The sequence below is a fragment of the Mobula birostris genome, chromosome 2, assembly GCF_030028105.1.
Source record: "Mobula birostris isolate sMobBir1 chromosome 2, sMobBir1.hap1, whole genome shotgun sequence".
NCBI lineage: Eukaryota > Metazoa > Chordata > Chondrichthyes > Myliobatiformes > Myliobatidae > Mobula > Mobula birostris.
This window is the reverse complement of record NC_092371.1, coordinates 243,896,069-243,912,159: the sequence shown is the minus strand read 5'-3', so window position 1 is coordinate 243,912,159 and position 16,091 is coordinate 243,896,069. Positions and strand designations below refer to the sequence as shown.

General features: G+C 43.2%; 1 protein-coding gene and 1 long non-coding RNA gene across 6 annotated transcripts in view; one reads left to right on the top strand and one right to left on the bottom strand.

Moving 5' to 3' along the window:
- epha7 (eph receptor A7) overlaps window positions 1-16,091 on the top strand; it is a 380,177-nt gene that overhangs the window by 26,386 nt on the left and 337,700 nt on the right. The window lies entirely within an intron of this gene.
- LOC140194164 (uncharacterized) lies at window positions 1,319-4,805 on the bottom strand. 2 transcript variants are annotated; one of them, XR_011885039.1, is made up of 3 exons: window positions 4,630-4,805; window positions 2,416-2,631; window positions 1,319-2,275 (listed from the first exon to the last, which is right to left on the bottom strand). It is a non-coding gene; the product is annotated as an uncharacterized lncRNA (long non-coding RNA). The 2 variants fall into 2 exon arrangements; XR_011885040.1 differs by having other exon boundaries at window positions 1,319-1,930.

Below are 16,091 nucleotides of genomic sequence, written 5' to 3'. Positions count from 1 at the left end.
ATTTCTAGCATCTGCAGAATCTCTTGTGTCTTTGTTACAGTGTCTTAGGCGAGGTTGCCCAGTTTGTGCTAATTTACTGGCTGGCTTCCAAACAAATGATTTAAACGACCTTTTGAAAATCAAGGACAATGATATAGTGAGTTGAATAACATTAATTTTAGGTATTTCGAGCCAGCATCAATTACTTTCGGATCACGAAGATATAAAATCATTCCTTCAGTTTGCAGCAGACAGGAACGTCCACAGAAGTGCTCTTTCTGAACTGTACAATGCGTCAGAAGTGTAGGGTATGATCTTTGTGCAAATAAATTTATTTGCAGGAAAGATATGACGTTAGCTTTGGGACTGAACAGGAGATGGTGGAATGTAGAACTGATGCACAGTGTGTTGTTATAGTGCTGTGGCATTGTATGACTTCCCCTTTCCTACTCAATTCCTTGTTCCTCTCGGGTTCTCTGGTACGTGTGTTAGGGACTTCCTCGTGTATTGTGGAGGGTAACACCATATGTAACAGAGCTTGACAAAGAGATAAGGAGCAACTTCAGATGTACGGGTACGGGCAACACTCCCATTCCCTCTGAAAGTGCCCTTTATAATGCCTACCTTGGCCCTTGTTGTTTAGCTTAGTGTGTCTGTGGTAAGAGTCCATCCTCTGCCGGGAGCCTGGCTTCAGTGTGTCTGAGGTGAGAATCTGTCCTCTGCTGGAAAACTTGAGTGTCTGTGATGAGAATCTGTCCTCTGCTGGAAACCTGGATTCAGTGTGTCTGAGGTGAGAATCTGTCCTCTTCTGGGAGCCTGGTTACATTGTGTCTGTGGTGAGAGTCCTCTGGATTCACTGTGTCTGTGGGGAGCGTCCTCTCCACACATAGGCACATGCGTGCACACAGGTACGCACACACACACACACACACACACACACACACACACAAAGCAGTAGATGGCATGGAACTTGTTGGAATTTCCATTGTGACCTTTCTTCCAGAAGCTGATTTCAGTCACTTGGTTCAGTAGCTGCAGCCACTCTCTGAGAACTGTACGGTTTGAAGCAGTTTATGCTTCACCTTTGGACCAGGGAGAGCCCACCAAACTGTGCCACCACTGCCCGCTGCTCAGGTACCAGGCTGGCTTAGATGCTCACCAGTTTCTCTGTGTAGAGTTAGATGACCCAATGCACAGAAGAGGAGCGGACATTATTACTGCTTGGGGTGTTGGAGCTCGGAGTTTTATTCTTAGATTTTTTTTAGATTACGAGGACATGCAGTCCTCTTTTATTGTCATTTAGTAATGCATGCATTAAGAAATGATACAATATTCCTCCGGTGTGATATCACAGAAACACAAGACAAATCAAGACTGAAAAACTGACAAAAAACACATAATTATAACATATAGTTACAACAGTGCAAAGCAATACCATAATTTGATAAAGAACAGACCATAGGCAGGGTAAAAAAAAGTCTCAAAGTCTCTGCCGAGTGCTTCGACCCCGGCCCCAGCAACGGGCAGTAGGCAAAGCTGAGGATTTGGGGCCTTCCCCTCCGGAGATTCTTGATCGCACAGTAGCAGCGGTAACGAACCGGGCATTTCAGAAGTTTCTCCAGATGTTCCTCTGTGCTTCTCACATCTGCCTTCATCAAATCAGGATTGTGCATGGCCCCTACTTAACAAATACGATATCATTTTGAAGTGGCCGCGCGCGCTGCGTCGCGCCGCCATCTTCTCCTCCCCTCCTATTCTGGCATTGTCTGTAAGAATATTTGTACATCCTTTCTGTGTGTGCTTTGGATTTCCTCCAGTTTCCCCCAACAGTCCAAAGAGGTACCGGTTAGTAGGTTAGTCGGTCATTGTGAATTGTCCTGTGGTTAGACTAGGGTTAAATCGGTGAGTTGCCGGGCGGTGCTGTTTGTTGCATGGAAGAGCCTGTTCCACACTACATCGGTAAATAAATAAAAATAATTTATTACAGGATTAGAATCAGAATCGGGCTTAATATTGCTGGCATGTGTCATGACATTTGTTGACTTTGCAGCGGCAGTACATAATAATAGAGAAAAACCTGTGAATTACAGTGAGTATGTATATGCATATTAAACAGTTAAATAAGTGGTGCAAAAATAGAAATATAAAAAAATAGTAGTGAGGTAGTGTTCACGGGTTCAATGTCCATTGAGAAATCTGATGGTGGAGGGGAAGAAGCTGTTCCTGAATCGCTGAGTGTGTGCCTTCAGTCTCCTGTACCTCCTCCCTGATGGTAGCAATGAGAACAAAGCATGACCTGGGTGATGGAAGACATTGAAACTATGGAAGTTAGTTGTAGAAGCTGTCTGACCAAGGAAAAAGCTTTTCCTCTCGTCAATACAAAAGGCTCAAATGAGTATAAACTTGTTCAAAGTTGTGAAAAATACAATAACTCACCAAAGAGATTTCAGAAAATAAATTGCAGACATTCACTAGAAATACTGGCTGAGAGCTTTCTGCAGCATTTCCTGCGCAGGTCAGGGTGGCATGGTGCCATAGTAGTTAGCATAACGCATCACAATGATCCTGGTTCAGTTCCTGCCACTCTCTGTAAGGAGTTTGTACGTCCTCCTCGTGACCACATGGGTTTCCTCCAGGTGCTCTGGTTTCCTCCTACATTCCAAAGACGTACAAGTTAGTAAGGGATAACAAGTTATGAGGATGCTACGTTGGTAGCCGAAGCATAGTAACTCTTGTGGGCTGCCCCCAACTCATCTTGGACTGTGCTGGTCATTGACACAAGCCGTGCATTTCATTGTGTTTCAATATACATGTGACTAATGTGCTGGCACGTGGCCAAGTGGTTGAGGTGTTCATCTAGTGACTTGAAGGTTGCTAGTTCGAGCCTTGGCTGAGGCAGTGTGTGTGTGTCCTTGAGCAAGGCATTTAACCACACATTGCTCTGCGTCGACACCAGTGCCAAGCTGTATGGGTCCTAATGCCCTTCCCTTGGACAACATCGATGCCATGGAGAGGGAAGGCTTGCAGCATGGGCAACTGCTGGTCTTCCATACAAACTTCCAAGGCACAAATCCATGGTCTCATGAGACTAACGGATGCCTTAAAAGCTGTTCTGTAATCTTAATCGTTTATATGATCCTTACACCAGCACAGTATTGAGTTGGTCCACAGCACATGACTGTGTGACTGACACCTTACAAGTGGGTGGTAGTTAATTGGTAGTCTATTTATTTTATTTTGTTTTCTTTAGCGATACCGGCCCTTCTGGCCTCCCAGCAACCCACCTATTTAGCCCTAGCCTAATCACAGGACAATTTACAATGACCAATTCATAGACCAACCAGTACATTCGTGGACTGTGGGAGGAAACCAGAGCACCCGGAGGAAAGCCACACACTTTTTTATTCTTATATAATTAATTATTTTGTATATACTTCTTTATTCTTTACAATTGTTGAATGCTGTTTCTTGTCCCCAGATCAACACACCAGAGCCAATTACAGAGATAAACAAAATTATGATGGGTAAATGCAAGCAGGCTTTTTCCACTGAGGTTGGGTGGGACTGCAACCAGAGGTCATGGGTTAAGGGTGAAAAGTGAAAAGTTTTAGGGGAACAAGAGGGGAAACTTCTTCATTCAGAGGGTCGTGAGAGTGTGGAATGAGCTGCCAGCACAAATGGTGCATGCGGGTTCAATTTCAATGTTTAAGGGAAGTTTGGAAAGGCACATGGACAGTAGGGATATAGAGGGCTATGGTCCAGCTGCTGGTCATTGGGAGTAGGCAGTTTAAATGGTTCAGGCTGGACTAGATGGGCCAAAGGGTCTGTTTGTGTGCTGTACTTCTCTTAATTCCTAAAGCATGTAACTGTATATGGCGAAGAAAGACGATCCTTGATCTTTGATGTTTGACATAAACACAAAGTCATAAACACAAAGAGACTCTGCAGATGCTGGAAATCCAGAGTAACCAGCACAAGATGTTGGAGTAACTCAGCAGGTCAGGCAGCATCTACGGAAAGGAATAGACAGTTGATATTTCGGGCCGAGTCTTGATGAAGAGTCTGGGCCTGAAATGGTGACTGTCTGTTTCCCTCCGTAGATGCTGCCTGACCTGCTGCGTTCCTCCTGGTGGGTGAAGAAGCTGGGATAAGAAGGTTAGGGGAGGGGAAGAAGTTAGGTGAAGCCGGGTGGGTGGAGGAGGGGGAATGAGCTGGGAGGTGGAAAGGATAAAGGGATGGAGAAGAAGGAATCTTATTGGAGAGGAGAGTGGACCATGGGAGAAAGGGAAGGAAGAGGGGACCCAAAGGGAGGTGGTTTACAAGTAGATTTTGTCAAAAGTAAGCTTGTGCTGCAGTTGCTTCCCAGGAAGTTCCAAGCCATTCTCGTTTTGCATCAGATGTGGAGTAACAATGATCTTGATCTCCTTGACAGTTATGTACTGGAAATGACATTAAACATTGTCAAGTAAACCAGACGACCCTGACTGTTCTCACCGTGCAAATGGCATGTGGCACACGAGCAGTTAACAAAATAGCAGATCTCACAAAGTTTCGTCGTACATCTCTGCAGGGTACAGTTCAGGGAAAGGAAATCAGTTATTTTGAGTACTTGATACCTTTAAAAATAAGCACATAATTAAAGATTCTGACCTTGACTTACAGAGATGCAAAAGGCTTCAATAGCACTGTTTCAGTGAGTGCACAGGTGTGGCTACTACTGAGATGCTTCCATATCTCAGGTCCTTCGTGAAGTAAAATTCTTGAGAAAGGATTATTGTTAACAGCAGCCACTGTGAACCTCGCAGCTATGATGTTGTGTCTCTGGAATCAGTGTCCCAGCTGCATAAGGGCACGTTTCTATTTAAGTGCTTTTATGCTCAATGGGCCACAGTGAATGAGTCACGTTGTGGGAATCTCTTTGTTGTGCTTCAATAATTTAATTAACCGAGATTTTAACATTAAACCTTGTTACACCTCTTGAGCTTACAAATAACTTAGCAGTTTTTGTTGTTATTTTTGACCTCTTTTAATATTATTTATTTTCTGAAAGTTTCTCTTGCTATTTCAATGGAACCTTTTAGATTTACTGATGCTCAATATGGATGCATTGCATTGACCCTTGCACCATAAGATATAGGAGAAGAATTAAGTTATTTGGCCCACCGAGTCTGTTCCACCATTTCATCATGGCTGCTTTATTATCCCTCTCAAACCCATTTTCCTGCCTTCTCCCCATAACCTTTTATGCCCTTACTTATCAAGAACCTACCAACCTCCACTTCAAATACACCCAATGACTTGGCCTCCACAACAGTGTGTGGCAATAAATTCCACAGATTCCCCACCCTTTAGCTATGATGATGCTCCTCATCTCTGATCTAAAGGGATGTCCTTGTATTCTGAATTTGTGTCCTCTAGTCCTAGACTCTCCCACTATAGGAAACATCCTCTCCACATCCACTCGATCTAGGCTTTTCAGTATTCAACAGGTTTCAGCGAGATCCCCCTTCATTCTTCTGAACACTAGCGAGTACAGCCCCTGGGTCATCAAATGTTCTGCTGGTTTTTCACTTCCTGATGATTTATTCAACTGTAAGAAACATGAATTTTATTTTGTGTGAGCAGCTTTCATGGTAGTGTTGTTGGCATGGCATGGTTCCAATTGTCATTCCACTCTTTAAGAAAGGAGGGAGGAAGCAGAAAAGAAATTATAGACCAGTTAGCCTGAGCTCAGTGGTTGGGAAGATGTTGGAGTCAATAATTAAGGATGAGGTTATGGAGTACTTCGTGACACAGGGCAAGATAGGACGAAGTCAGCATGGTTTTCTTAAGGAAAAATCTTGCCTGATGAACCTGTTGGAATTCTTTGAGGAGATTGCAAGTAGGATAGATGAAGGGGATGCAGTGGATGTTGTATATGTATGTTTTCGTAAGGCCTTTGACAAGGTGCCAAGCATGAGGCTTCTTACCAAGTTAAGAGCCCATGGTAATGGCATGGTTCGAGCATTGGCTGATTGGTAGGAGGCAGCAGGTATGAATAAAAGCATCCTTTTCTGGTTGGCTGCCAGTGACTAGTGGTGATCCACAGGGGTCAGTGTTGGGACCACTTCTTTTTATGCTGTATATCAATGATTTAGATGATGGAATAGATGGCTTTGTTGCCAAGTTTATAGATAATATGAAAATTAGTGGAAGGGCAGGAAGTATTGAGGAAACAGGTAGGCTGTAGAAGGACTTAGACAGATTAGAAGACTGCAAACAAGTGGCAAATGAAATACAATGTTGGAATATACATGGTCATGCTTTCTGGTAGGAGAAATAAATGTGCAGACTATTTTCTAAATAGGGAGAAAATCCCAAAATCTGAGATGCAAAGAGACTTTAGAGTCTTTGTGCAGAACACCCCAAATATTAACTTACAGGTTGAGTCGTTGGTGTGGGAGACAAATGCAATGTTAGCATTCATTTCAAGAGGTTTAGAATACAGGAGCAGGGATGTGATGCTGAGACTTTATAAGGCACTGATGAGGCTTCACCTTGAGTATTGTGAACAGATTTTGGGCTCCTCATCAAAGAAAAGATGTGCTGACATTGGAGAGGGTCCAGAGGAAGTTCACAAGGATGATTCCAGGAATGAAAGGGTTATCATATGAGGAACATTTCATAGCTCTGGATCTGTACTAGCTAGAATTTAGAAGGATAAGTGGGAATCTCATTGAAACCTTTCGAGTGTTGAAAGTCCTAGACAGAGTAGATATGGAAAGGATATTTTCCATGGTCTAGGACAAGAGGGCACAGCCTCAGGATAGAGGGAAGTCCATTTAAAATAGAGATGTGGAGAAATTTATTTAGTCAAATGGTGGTGAATTTGTGGAATTTTGTTACCACAGGTAGCTGTGGAGACCAGGCCATTGGGTGTATTTAAGGCCACGGAGTGGGGCTGAGGAGGGTGAAAAACAAGGATCAGCCATGATCGAATGGTGGAGCAGACTTGATGGACCAAATGGCCTAATTTTACTGCTATGCCTTATGGTCTTACTGATCTTATGTTGTTAAATGTTCCCTTCAGTCTGCTTTAAGCCCCACAAGTTTGGGAATTCCATGAGCAGCTGTGTTCTCTGTTACAAGTTAGGGCGGCAGTGAGAGCCTGAAATTTCTGTTCAACTTGCAGGTCCTTTCAGGAAACGTAGAGAAGGCTTGACCCAAATGCAGAGCAGTGGAGACAATTCAGCAGTGAGTGATAACTGTAATAATAACTGCAAAATAACAAGCTGGTGGGGGGGGGCACAAATCAAGAGAGGATAGATACATAAAACAGCAAGGCAGCAATGTAACTGAAGACTAGGAACAGCTGGTAGGAGGCTGGCCTGTGTGATAGGTAAATAAGGTATGTGAATAAGAGCTGGGTTTAAATAGGCTGCCGGTGATGAACTCGAAAGCGGTGGAAGGTGTCTCCTTTTAGCTGGGTGGAGACTGAGAGGTGCCTGTCTGTGCAGATCTGGAAGGTCCTCCCAAGCTTATGAACACCCAACTATTGTGCAGCCTGCACAAGTAAACAAGTGATTAGGGCACAGGTGTTATGGATTTGCCAGCTGGCATGGTGCTGCTGAAATCTCCTGGTGCCTGGAAACTCGATTTTGCATTTCCAGTTTTTCAGAGGTTCAGTTACGAGCAGTACACGGACATAAGCCAGGGACGTTCTGTATTTTCCTCATCAGCATGGTGTGGCATGGTAACGTAGTGGTTAGGTTAATGTTTTGCAGCGTCGGTGATCCGAGTTCAGTTCCCGCCGCTGTCTGTAAAGGGTTTGAATGTTCCTGCCACATTGCTTTCCTCGCACGTTTCACAGGTGTGCAGGTTAGGGTTAGCATGTAGTGGACGTGCTGTGGTGGCCCCAGAGGCATGGTAACACCTGCGGGCTGCCCCCAGCAAATCCTTGGACTGTATTGATCGTTGACACAAAACAACGCATTTCACTTGTGTGTTTTGATGGATAAAGCTAATCTCACCAACCTTTAAAACACAGATACACCCATCTCACCAGCACAGAAGCAGGGTAGATAACTAAGGCAGCAATGTGGTTAATGCAGCACTATTACAGCTTGGGGTGTCGAAGATCGGAGCTCAATTCTATGGCTTCTGAAAAGGAGTTTGTATGTTCCCAAGTTGCCCTGTGGGTTTCTTCCGGGTGCTCCTGTTTCTTCTTGATTATTTGTTTAGTTGGTCGTTCTAAGTTGTCCTGTGATGAAATAGGTGGGTTACTGGGTGAGTGGCTCATTGGGCTGGAAGATGCTGTTCCACATTGTGTCTCTAAATAAGGTACAATTTTCTCTGCAACACTCTCCACGACTGCATGCATTCTTGGTCGATAGCTTCACGTATGGAGGTTGGTTGCCCACATAAGGTAGGATGGGATCCTCGAGCTTCTTACTTGTATCAGCACCTCAGGAGTGGAGGGGAGAAATGAAACCGAATTCCCTAATTGGATTTTTGTGTAAATTATTTTACTAACCCAGGGCTGTTAATTTAAAACTACAGTTTTGTTGACATTACTATTATTGCTGAGGAATGTTGTCCTTGCACTTGAGTATCACAGTGTGCAAGCACACTTTCCATCCCTGGCAGGAATCCAAGGTAATCATTTGTAGAATACGCTCTTTTGGAGGTGAGCCAGCACCTTGTTTACAGCAGTTCTTTCTTTCAGTAATCCTGTTAACATTTGGAACTGGATGAAAAAAAACACTGTCTGGTTAATGGCAAAACGTTTTTTTGGAGATCGCGGTGAGTAAATATTCATAAAGCAGTGGAATGGACGAGCTGCAGAAGCAGTGGGAAACTAAACAGGTTGTGTTGCTTGATAAATTGAGAAGTTCTTTAATCCATTTAATCTCCCTTGTCAAAGGAATGTTTTTACCCAGTGTAGTGTTTTCTTCAAGATCTCTTTGAATTACACAATGGCATGATCAGAGCCAAGGATCTCATTTCATTAGTCATAGTTTAACAATGTACTGTCAAAGCCTTTTTAAAAGAAGGCATCAAAGATACACTCAGTTGCCACCTTATTAGGTACCATCTACACCCAATAAAGTGGCCACTGATTGTATATTTGTGACTTTCTGCTGCTGTAGCCTGTCCACTTCAAGGTTTGACTCTGGTGTGTTCACAGTTGCTCTTCTGCACTCCATCTCAGGCCATTGTGCTTGGAGCTCCCTGCTGCATCACCTTTGAAGTGTCCGTGGTTAATCTCTTCCTTATCTGACAATATTTAGTTCATGCACTCTGCTTTGTTTATTTATTCAGAATTCATCTGTAGATTTTATCCTTACTTTCCTAAATTACTGTGTGTTATATGTACTACCGTGCTTTACCCTGGTTCAGTGAAATATTGTCTCATTTGACAGTATATATGTGTGTAGTTAAATGACACTAAACTTGACTTGACTTGACTTGACTTGTAATGACTGGTTATTTGAGTTACTGTCGCCTTCCTGTCAGCTTGAACCAATCTGACCATTCTCCTCTGACCTCTCTCATTAGCGAGGTGTTTTCGCCCACAGAACTGCCGCCCACTGGATGTTTGTTTTTTGTTTATCACACCATTCTCTGTAAACTCCGGAGACTATTTGTGTGAAAATCCCAGGAGATTAATTAGAGCCATTAAACCCTTGTGTTTTCTGTTTAATCCTAGACTATAAAACCAAATGATATAGGAGCAGAGGTAGGCCATTCAGCCCATCGAGTCTGCTCCGCCATTCAATCATGGGTTGATTCAATTCTTCCAGTCATCTCCACTCCACGTCCCCAAACCTTTTGATGCCCTGGCTAATCAAGAACCTATCTATCTCTGCCGTAAGTGCGCCCAATGACTTGGCCTCCACAGCCGCTCGTGGCAACAAACTCCATGAATTTACCACCCTCTGACTAAAGTAATTTCTCTGCATCTTTGTTCTAAATGGACGTCCTTCAATCCTGAAGTCATGCCTTCTTGTCCTGGACTCTCCTACCATGGGAAATAACTTTGCCATATCTAATCTGTTCAGGCCTTTTAACATTCGGAATGTTTCTATGAGATCCCCCCCTTATTCTCCTGAACTCCAGGGAATACAGCCCAAGAGCTGCCAGAAGTTCCTCATACAGTAACCCTTCCATTCCTGGGATCATTCTCATGAATTTTTGCTGAAGCCTGTCCAATGTCAGTATATCCTTTCTAAAATAAGGAGCCCAAAACTGCACACAATACTCCAAGTGTGGTCTCACGAGTGCCTCATAGAGCCTCAACATCACATCCCTGCTCTTATATTCTATACCTCTAGAAATGAATGCCAACGTTGCATTCGCCTTCTTCACCACCAACTCAACCTGGAGGTTAACCTTCAGGGTATCTGGCACAAGGACTCCCAAGTCACTTTCCATTTCTGGAAAGTTGCAGGATTCTTTTCCTGAACTTTTGTCATTGGGTTTGGGGCAATTTAGATTACTTTCAAGGTCATCAACTCTATATTATTGAATATAAACTCCTGCCTTTCCTACATGGCTTGTATGTAAACATAAACTTCATTCATAACCTTTCCTTATTTTTATGTAGAGATACACTGCAGAACAGGACCTTCCAGCCCAATCAGCCACTCTGTCCGGCAATCAATCCACCTATTTGATCTTAGCCTAATCACAGGATAATTTACAATGACCAGTTAACCTTCTGAATTCCAAGTTCTGGACCATGCCATCTCAGTAGCAGGCAATATTCCCTCTAATTTGTAATGACCTGTGTGCGCAAAAAATCTTGTGCTGTGCAATTTTTTTTTGACCAGTGGCAACAGCATGTGTGCACTGAATAATTTCTTCAATAAAAACAGTATAAATAAGCCAGTTCTAAAATCTTCAGACAAATCATTGCAAACTCCATGTTGTCACCACTGTCTGCATCAGAAACTGGAAAAGGAAATGTGATTGTGTACGATCATGAAATATACTTAATGTGTCAACGAGGTAGAGGGTGGCAAACTTTTGTACGCAATTTAAATTCCCTTGTGCCCTGGTAGCAAAAGATGTGTGCACACGTACACATGCACACCTTGGAGGGGACATTGGTAGCAGAGTGATGAGGATCTTGGTGTGAAGTAAAGAGCCTTTTGAAAGTTGTACATTTTAGGTGAAGATAAAGTCTTCGGGAGGAAACTGGAGCACCTGGAGGAAATCCACGCAGTTCACGGGGAGAACATAAAAACCCTTTGCAGACTGCAGTGGGAATTGAACTCTGAACTTGAATGCTCCGAGCTCAAATAGCTTTGTGGTAACTGCAAGGCTACTGTGGCAGCCCATTAGCATTTAGTAATGGTACAGTCAACTATAGCGACCTATATAACTCTCTTCTAACATTTTTTGTTGGAGTTTTCAATGATCTTGCTTAAATATGGTCTTGTGGTACCCTTCTTACCTCACCACTTAGACTTTTGTTGAGTTTCTGGCCTGCTAATCATCTGGTGTTCATTTGAAGTGTCTCAATTTCCTCAGAAAAGCAGCTGAGCAGACGGTGTGACTTTCCTGTTATTATGTGGATTGAAAAGGTGGCTCCCGGATGGAAGTAAGGGATGGAGAAAGAGATGTATGTTCATCTCCTTTTGGATGAGGAGAGATAATGAATATGTTTCTGCTTTGATCCTCACAACTCAGTCTCATTTACTGCAGCCCGATTACGGAGTAAAGTAAAATTTCTATTCCTTTCTGATTTCTGGCATCTGCCCTATTTTTCCTTTTGATGAACAGCAAAGTCACAACCAATTTTTAAAAACCTGTTAAGAAAGCTTTTACACAGAGAGTGATGAAGGATCTTGGCCTGAAATGTCATTTGTTTATTTCCCTTTATTGATGCTGCCTAACTTGCTGAGTTCCTACAGCAATTTATCTATCTCTCTATTTATCTACCTGAATATCCATTTACCTATATATCTATTTATCTATCTGTCCCTCTGTTTGTTTATTTATTTATTGATTGACTAAGATACAGCGCAGAATAGCTCCTTCCGGCCTTTCGATTCGCGCTGCCCAGCAACCCTAGCCTCATCACAGGACAATTTTCGATGACAGCTTACAGTGACGGTGGGAGAAAACTGGACCACCTGAAGGAAACCCACACACTCTCGGGGAGATTGTGTAAACTCCTTGCATGCAGCAGCGGGAATTGAACAAGAGTCATCTGTACTGTAAAGCGTTGTGCTAACCACGACGCTACTGTGCCTATGTGTCTTAAACAGGGTGTCCTAAGTAAACCCAGCCAAGGTTGAGGCTTTCCTGGGATGATATCCTGGGATTCTAGCTGGCAGGAGAGGGCACATTTTAGATTGCAGTTGTGTGAGACTTATTGGGGACACAGACTTATTTTTCTCTTATCTCCAGCCGGCCCAGCAATGACTGGCTTTGTGGAGCATGTGTGTGAGTGTGTGTGTGTGTGTGTAGAAACAGCCTTCCACAGGCGCTGCGTCCATTGGCAGGGTTTGTGCTAGAGTCACTGAAGGTCTTGCCCTCAGCCTGAGTGTTTAGTTCCAATCGATGAGGCAATTTTGTACCCATTGCTGTATCCCAATGTTGTGTGATATTACAATTTCAGATTTGTAATTGAACTATTCTATGTTCTATGTTCTATGTTCAGACGAATGCGATACTGAGCCGCATTAGTTTTCAGTTTGCTCTATGTGTGTCGAGTGTTGTATTGAAGTGTCTCGCGATCTGTTACATAACTCAGCCCATTGAATTATAAAGCAGTTTCAATCATTGAATAAATTGTCACTTTGTTTATTCCGGTTTAATTTACACCAAGGGTTGAGGATGAACTTTCTTTACCAGATACATTTCCACATATGAGAAGTTTGTTGTAGTGTGTTGGTCAGAGTGTGACATGCAACAAGAAACAACATCCAACAATCATAAACCATAAAGAAATATATATATAAAAATAAAGTTAGAGGTTAAGTGCCGATATGGAATAAAATGTACATAAATAGCAGCATGTTTGAGGCCTCCATAGGTTAGAGTTGGTCATGGATATTTTGTCCTAGCTGTCTGGATATGCAAGCCTGGGCAGTACAATATGGAGAACAAGCTGTTGCCCACATAGCAAGCTTCCCTTCTCCATCTATCTGGTAAACCCAAAGGAAGGGCAGAGGTCGATAGGTTTGGCACCAGCAGTATCACAGGAGTTGCCAGTCAGCATTGAACTCAACGTTGGACTGCCTGCTCCAAATATTTCCCTCGGGGTTTACTCACAAAGCCTTCCCCTTGAGTGGGTGTTGTCACAAGGCAGCGGAGGTTTGAGATCAGAGTTTTCATTTTCCTAGATGAGCTACCAACCACGACCGTTGAGCCTCATCTTTCCAAAGCAACTGGTATTAAGGCGCCAGTAACCAGCCTTTGCCCCTTCTCCTGCCAGTAGAGACGGTTCCACCAGGCTTAGTATCTAAGTCACACATGAAGGCCAGGAGCTGGACTTGGTTGTCAGAGGCTATTTGAGGCACACGCCATTGGGAGCATTTAATAAATAGTGGGAGCTTATCCCTGCTACCACTCCAACCTTAATGAATGTATTTACAATGTAAGCCGCATTAGAAAGGTGCAGTGCAGTGACGGGGTGGGGGGGGGTAATAGATGGAGGGGGTTGGGGAGGGGTTGATCAGATTAACCACCTGGGGGAAGAAACTTTTAAGGTGGTGTGAAAATCTTGTTATAATATCTGTTTTGACTTATACCTAGTGTTTCATAAATTACAAGGCAGCAAAATTAAGTAAACCATAGTTTTTATTTTTTATCCTGACTACCAGCAAAAAGAAGGATACGGAGCAGGGTATGTTGGCGACACTTGCAGGCTGCCCCCAGCACATCCTTGGGTGTGTTGGTTGCTAACACAAGCATTTTCTGTATGTTTCAAAGTGCATATGATAAATAAATCTGAATCTGAATTTATAGCACCTGTGAAATAGTTGGCCTATCCCTTTCCATTTACTGTAAAGGAAAGAAATTTGGACAGTTCTATCATAACCTGTTGACTCACTAGAGGTTTCTCAGGAACTGAGAGCCGGTAGTTACATTCCAACTTCATGCCACTTTATCAGGTACAACTGTACACCTGTTTGTTAGTGCAAATATCCAATCAGCCAATTGTGTGACAGCAACTCCATGCATAAGAGCATGCAGACATGGTCAAGAGGTTCAGTTGTTGTTCAGCCTGACATCAGAATGGCGAGGAAAAGTGATCTGACTTTGACTGTGGAATGATAGCTGGTGCCAGACAGTGTGATTTGAGTTTCTAAGAAACTGCAAATGTCCTGGGATTTTCATGCACAGCAGTCTTTAGAGTTTACAGAGAGTGGTGCAAAAAACAACAAAAAAAAATACACCCAGTGAGTGGCAGGTCTGTGGATGAAGGCATCCGTTAATCTTGTGAGACCATGGATCTGCGCCTGGAAAGTCTTCACTCTCCAGAGTGTAGGCCTGGGCAAGGTTGTATGGAGGACCAGCAGTTGCCCATGCTGCAAGTCTCCCCTCTCCACAACACCAATGTTGTCCAAGGGAAGGGCATTAGGACCCATACAGCTTGGCACCAGTGTCGTCGCAGGGCAATGTGTGATTAAGTGCCTTGCTCAAGGAGACAACACGCTGCCTCGGCTGGGGCTCGAACTCTCGACCTTCAGATCATTTGTCGAATGCCTTAACCATTTGGCCACGTGCCCACACATGGATGAAAATGCCTTGTGAACGAGGGAGGTCTGAAAATGTCCAGACTGGTTCAAGCTGACAGGAAGGCAACAGTGTTCAGATAACTACGCACTCAGCAGTGATGTGCAGAAGAGCATCTCTGAACGCACAACACATTGAATCTTGAAGCGGATGGGCAACAGCAGCAGAAGACCATGAACGTACACACAGTGGCCACTTTATTAGGTACAGGAGATACTGAATAAAGCGGCTTGTGAGTCTATTTTCTCATGTTAAAAAAGACTGAATTTGAAAAAAAATTAAACATTGTAACAAGTTTTTAAATGTACAGCAAATCAGTGTAAAATTTGAAAATTTTAACAAGTGGGCAAACGTTTCTTAAGCATCTTTGTTAAATGATTAAAGAAATACATTGTGAGGAAAAAAAATGACAAGGTTGCCTGTTTGAGTCTCGAGGACCAGTAATGCACAGTGAATCGGTGTACAGAAACTGGGATCAATAGCTTTTAATGTTTTACACAGACCAATAGTATAGGTTTCCTTCCTGGAATAAGCAGTGCATTTTTAAGCCTGGATCCTATTTAAAACATTGAGCGGAAGACGATCGAGTTCCGTTCACTGAACGTACACTCAGTGGTCACTTTATTAGGTACAGGGGTGGAAACTGGAATGGTCTTCTGCTGCTCATCCAGTTCAAAGTTCAACGTGTTGTGCATTCAGAGATGCTGTTCTGCACACCACTATTGTAACGCGTGGCTACTTTTTGTCAGCTTGAACCAGCCTACCCACTTCCCTTGGAGCTCTCTCATTAACAAGATGTTTTCGCCCATAGAACTGCCGTTTACTGGATGTTTTTTTGCATCATTCTCTGTAAACTCTGAAGACTGTTGTGCACGAAAATCCCAGGAGATCAGCAGTTTCTGAGATACTCAAGCCACCCTATCTGTCACTAACAATCATTCCACGGTCAAAGTCACTTAGATCACATTTCTTCCCCATTCTGATGTTTGGTCTGAACCACAACTGAACTTCTTGACCACTTCTACATGCATTTTATGCATTGAGTTGCTGCCAGATGATTGGCTGATTATATATTTGCATTAACAAGCAGGTGCACAGTTTTACCTAATTAAGTGGCCACTGAGTGTATTTGACCTTCTTCCCAAGATAGCTGGGAGATGGGAAATAAGAGACAACGTCGTTAGATTCATTTCACCTTTCAAATAGCTTCAAAGGGAAGCTATCAAAGTGGAGGGGTGTTCAGATTTGTATTCCTCCACAATTTCTTAACAATTGTGACCTCACTTTCTGCGAGAAAGGAGGAGAGTCGCTCTTTCCTCCAGTGCAGACAGAGCAATTGGAGAGTCAGGTAAATGCCTACTTTATAGTGAGCAAAGGTGGAA